The 6,265-nt window shown below is 33.9% G+C and overlaps 1 long non-coding RNA gene across 1 annotated transcript; it reads left to right on the top strand.

Moving 5' to 3' along the window:
- Positions 1-305: 305 nt before the first annotated feature.
- Positions 306-5,788, top strand: LOC128870505 (uncharacterized). Its single transcript, XR_008455389.1, has 2 exons — positions 306-2,600; positions 2,666-5,788. It is a non-coding gene; the product is annotated as an uncharacterized LOC128870505 (long non-coding RNA).
- Positions 5,789-6,265: the final 477 nt, after the last annotated feature.

Raw genomic sequence — 6,265 nt, 5'->3', positions numbered from 1 at the left:
GCCAACTCGTCGTCGTCCACGAAGACAACGTACCACCGCAGTATTGGGTGCTCGGTCGAGTAACCGCAACCATTCCCGGAGCGGACGGCAAAATTCGAGTCGCAGACATCACCACTAGGTCGGGTGAAGTACGACGCCCTATTCACAAACTCGCCGTGCTGCCGGTGGAAAACAAGAATTGAAGGCTGTTGGATTCCTTCAAGGTGGCCGGTGTTAAGCCAGATTCTGGCAAACTATTATAATAGAATAATGTAACGTAAATTAGAATAGAATAAATTAAATAATATAGAATTTAAAAATTGAAATTGTATTAAAGCTTAATATTAAGTTATTTTATATTGTTTATTTATAAGTAGGTATATAGTATACTTTACTGTTTCTCGCTGTCGCTATTTCTTTACCTGTTTCTATTTACTTCCGAGCATTGACTTTATTTCTACAGCTATACCTACTTTCCGTTCTTCCTATTTCTATTTACTTAACTGCTAACTCTCTCTAACTCTCCACATACTGTTTTTCCATTTCCGCTATTTCTCGTATCATAGTTTTAGGCCTAATATAAGGACAGTACATGTGTAATAAAGGGACACTTTTGGAATTGTAATCGGACGTATGCGGTGTTCTTCCTTGAATTCGAATATCACAGGCAATTAATTTCGCGCTTCCCTTAGTAAAGTGTTTTTAAAAATTAATATCGTTATTATTATATTAATATACAATATCTTCACAAAAGAGTGAAGAATTTTCACCCTCTCTTAGCAATGAGCCTACAAATGGACAATTAGCAACAAGGCAGGCCTAAGCAGCTCCCAACTTTTAATGGCGACCCTGAAGAATTACCGCTGTTTATTAGCAGTTTCGATAACAGCGCCACTGTTGCGTGGCATCGTGAGATCGTAAAAATCTTTTAGAATATGCTTTGGCAGACCTGAACACATCCTTGCGTGCCTGTTCTTAAGGATAAATAAAAAATAATAAAAAAAATTAAAGGGTCTTGGAATTTACCCTCTGCCTCAGGAATATTTGTGCTACGATGGAGGGATAAAAAATTCGCATGCACCTGCAAAACCCACTACTTGTTAAGAAGTTTTTCCCCAATAACCAAAATCCGTGGCCCTTTCGTTCTCTTTTTATTTCGGTTGCTTTCGTCTTTCGGAACCCAATAGTGGGCATTATATAATGGATCCCCTTCTTCTATCACTTGCACAGGCTTACAGTTATATGGGCTTTGTCCAATAGCATGTATCATATTATAAACTACACCTTTCAATACGAGGAACTCAGCTGCTCTGCCGCAACGTTCGCAGATATGGTTGGGTCTGCCTCAAAGGGACTTTGTATCTCGATTTCCTCCACGTAAAAATTATGTTGTTTCCCTACATTGGTACGCCATCTCATAGCAGAACCAGTTTTTCGTAGTCTTCGGTAAGTTCCACCCAATGCGCTAACATTAAATCCAATACTAAACTGGTAGTGTTTGGAATCTATGTTTCGTTATGCTGGACGACCTGCTGAGTCTACTCAATAACATTATTCATTTAATATTGTAGTATAGTTTTTTAATGACTAAATAGACATGTATATATACATATATATATGTAAATTGGTCTTAAGATTTCAAGTTGAAAGAAAGGGCCACAAAATCTCGTCCTAGCTTTCATACCAAAAGTCTTCAACTTAGGGTCCGTTTGGTATGTCTTCATTGTTGTTCTCTCTGCATTCGGGTTGTTTTAAGATGGATGGGTGATTAGCCCATCGTGTCCGATTCTGCTGGTGGGGCTGCCAGCTAATCCTAAACAGACATAATAATTTTTAAAATAATTTGCAGAACGTGAAGTAGGAAACACTTCGAAAAATCTCACATTAACAACTTTGTCAAGCACCCAATTTTATCTGTTGGTTGGTTCAAATTTTATTGATAAATTTTATTAACTGAAATACCTTTTACAGGAAAAAATCAGACCCTTGAACGAACATTTAAAGCAACAATAAAATATTTACATAAACCTATATTAGTTTGGGGAAAAAGAAATCCATTATATTCTTGGCAGATGTCTGTAGTGCCCGATATCTCGTAAAGTAGCGATCGAACGATTTAATGCTTGTGATTGTTGTCAAGGTGACATTTCGCACCAAAATTAAAAAATTATTTTGCTGTTTTTTGTTTGTTCCATTCAGTTCCGAGTTACAGGGTGTTAACAATGGAAGTAATTTAAGAGAAAAATACGATACATCTTACAATTTTTCTTTCATAAAGGCGAAAGTTCAAGACAGTCCAGTGAAACTGTGAATAGTTTATGGTGCCGATACTGTAACAGCTAATTACGTGCAATTTAGGTTTCGTCCATTCCGCTCAGGCATTTTTGATGTTAAAAAAATGTCGATAATATTCAAAATGTCAATAAAATCACAGAAATAATCGAAATTGATCGGCATGTTAGTAGTCGCCACATCGCCCATCTAAAGATCGACCATTAAACTGTTTTGAACCATTTGCGCAATCATTTAATGCAAACATAATCTTTTTTTCTCCCAAATTAAAATTTTTTAAAGAAGAAAGTATCTTCTTAAGTGTTTAGAACGGCTTTTCTCGGAACCCTGTATGCAGACTTAATTTGATGCCATAGCAAATCTAACGTGTATATATTTTGATATATTTATACAGGTGCTTTTTGCGGAGGGCCTTGGAAAATATTGTGATCCGGAGTTTGTTGGTCAAGCTACTCGAGAAATGCAAGAAGCTTTAGATATGACGTTGGAGGAGATGAATCTAGCTGCTCGTGAATTACTAGCAAAGAAACAAAGTATTGGGCGCTTTAATGAAAAAGCAATTCGTGAATTATCTCGTGGTCACGCATATGATCAGTCACTCTCGCATAATGCAGCTGAAGAAAAAACAACCCACTTCAACGGTAACGAGCCGTTTAGGGATACACAAAACCAACAGTGCCAATAACTCGCAATCGAGTAATAAGTAACGAAAATTCGCCAGATCGCAAAATATACGGTAGAAGGAATCACAATGCGGATAATCGTAAAAGTACCATTAGTGATGATAAAAATAATGTGCGCTCTTATTATTCGTAGCAGCCGATAAATAATCCAAGTTGTACAATTTATATTCTTATTTGACCTATAGATAAAATAAATACGTATGCTTTTGTTTGTCTTTCGTACTGTTAAAATTAACGTATTATAGGTACATAGTTATAATTAACACATATGCATGCTGTTCATGGAAATGTACACACATATATACATAATGAAAATCTTAGTAATGGAATAAAAACCTGAAATCAATATAAATATTCGTATGTACATAGAGCAATATGTTTCAGTTTTATGGAAATTACTTCTAAAATACCAGATAGGAAATACAAGTAAAACAAAACAAAATCGATATACCAAATTGGTCCAATGGTTTTTAAAAACCTACAAATATCATTGACTTGACGGCTTCTGACCACTGTTTAATTTTAATAAATAATAGGTTCTTGTTATTTGATAATCTTCCGTTTCTCAAAAGAGAGTTTAATTATTGCCCAACGGCTGAAAGTGCTTTAACAACAATAAGAAATACACGTATCTAGCTTTTTTACGTGTTATTTGTTACATATAAATATGTAAAAAAAAATATACTCTTTTGAACTCTTTGGCTTTAAATGACTTACGGCCATATTCTCGACTTCCCGTTAATATTTTTTCTCTTTACACATTTTCATTTTCTGAAGTGTCTGCTATGTTTATGCCGTCCACAAATTTAGCAGGCACTCATTTGTCACTTCGACAACCTGTCGATTGGAGGGAATGATTGAAGAAACTGCTGAGCTTAGAGGCATTTTCGAAGCCTAATGAACTGTTTTGAAGAGTACAGGAGCAGGATAGGCGGTGAAATTCAAATTAAGTGGTACGGAGAGTTAAATCATAAATATGGCAAGCGCAAAACCCGTAGACGGATTGCGGTCATCAATAGGCTGTGGACTTTATGGAGTCTTATACTCATCTGTCCACAATATGGTTCTGAAAAAAGATATGCATCTTTGAAATAGGCGTACACAACGTTTCTCGGTTTCTTTCTCGTGAAAATTATGGGGTTTTCCTATACCTCATAGCAGAACACGAGTATAGAATATTATACCTTTTTAATGAATAAAATGACATATGTGTATGTATCTTAAGCTTTCAAGTTGGAACAAAGGGCCACAAAATGTTGTCGCCAACTTTGGGTCCGTTTTGTATCTCTTCATTGTTGTGCTTTCTGTAAACGGGTTGTTTTAAGATGGGTGGGTGATTAGCCCACCGCATCCGTTGATTAGTATTAATTTTTTTTTTATTTATTGATGATTTTTATTAATTGGCATACCTTTTACAGGAAAAACAGGAAAAAATAGAACTCTTCAGCTAACATTTAATATATCAAATACATACATATTTTTTTTTAAGAATAATCGAACATGTTTTTAGCATCTCCAGCGGCTTTCCCCGGAAGCCTGGATGTAGTTTTAATTCCACACCGTTTTAAATCTAACGTGTATATATTTTGACATATTTATACAGGTTGTTTTTGATTTTGACAGTTTTTTTAATCTTTTTATACTGTTTCTCTAGTATTAAATAAATATTTAACCAGTTGTAGAGAAAATGAAATGTTTGTATCAGTATCTTCACATTAACAGGCGGTCGAGAAAACGGTCCTTAGTTTTATATAATTGTTAGACAGATTTTCAAACCATGACTGTTATTTTGTGAGAATCTTGCATATATTTAAGTAAGAAAATTACAATAAGAAAGTTAAAGAAGTATAGTTTCTCGTGAAATTAAGTGTAATTAACCCATACATGCCTATACATATGTACATATTTATATACGCATTACTACTTAGGAATACACCAATAACTTTTTCCATACATACGTACATAGATACTTCAGCACGCATTTCACAACAAGTAAGCTAATACAAGGACATACATTTTTCCGTTTAGTGCATTATAAGAAGAGAAAGCCTTACTCCAATTACAAGATATTCGGATTTGATAAAATAAGTTATTTTTATTAACGTTTAAAAACACTGCTGAATATAATAAATTAAATTTTTTAACGCAAACAGCAAGGAGATAAAAAAATGTGAGCACACCTACCTAATTATATCTTTTGTGTTGATGAAAGAATACAATTTTTTTATTAAATTTTAATTTGTTGCTTTAAAGGCATTTCATATAGACAAGTGGTTCAATTTAGCCCCAAGAATTACAAAAAGACAATAACATACCAACCATTCTTTGAGCACCAAGTTTTAAATATTGTACTGTTATGAATCAAAATATTATATGTATGTATAAATGTACGTTTGGATAGGAAAAAAAATCCTTTAATATTATTCGATGTACTCATATAAACCCTGTACTCTCGAACTATTTTGGAATAGACATTTGAATGTACATATATAAGTAATTTATGCCGAAAAACAAAGCAGCTCCGTATCTTCACGTAACTTCTTTGTCTCACTGTAATGAAACTTGGTTAGACTATGAATAAATACAACTAGTAATAAAAAATTATGAACACAGAAAAAATTATCAAAAATATTTGAGAAAATTAATATATATGGTGTTGAATTCAAATACCTTCCTATATCTTAATAGTACTGCTTAGGCAGAAGCATAGGTAGATGAGACTTTTCTTTCAAACTATTTTGTCTTAATTTTTTACGGCACTTGTTTTTGTAAATTTGCGCTTTAAATTGTATACACCAAATAAAAAAAGTACTTTTGGATAGGCAAATAATAAATACCTGTGTTGTTATGGAAGGAATGAGGCTGTTAATTCGTAAGTACTGCAATATGACTCCTTATACAAATATTACAAAGGCATGTATATTAAAAAATATACCAGATCACAGTATAACATTTTTTAAAGCTCGATTCAAAAGGTAACGCAAATTATTCCTTAATTATTATTATGCCAGTGTGGCAAAGAAATGAAGAAAAGCTTAGCAGCTTTAGATTACAACCCGCAACCATGAGTCACACCATTCGTGAGAAATTTGTTTAAATTCAAATTGAGTCCGTTAATGTTTTTTTTTGTCGGGACAACTAGCAAGTGCAGCACTCAGACATTAATTTAGTCCATTATACTACACTTGGATTTCCTTTTAATTTTCTTTAAATCTACCCGATCTCCGTAGAAATCTGAGTAGATCTTGTGGTGCCACGAGCCAAGATGGTCGCTTCCTAACACATCAGTGCCAAAGACCTCAAACCTGATT

The sequence above is a fragment of the Anastrepha ludens genome, chromosome X (genome assembly GCF_028408465.1).
Source record: "Anastrepha ludens isolate Willacy chromosome X, idAnaLude1.1, whole genome shotgun sequence".
Lineage (NCBI taxonomy): Eukaryota > Metazoa > Arthropoda > Insecta > Diptera > Tephritidae > Anastrepha > Anastrepha ludens.
Note: the sequence above shows the minus strand (reverse complement) of the source record. Positions and strands in the feature narration are given on the sequence as shown.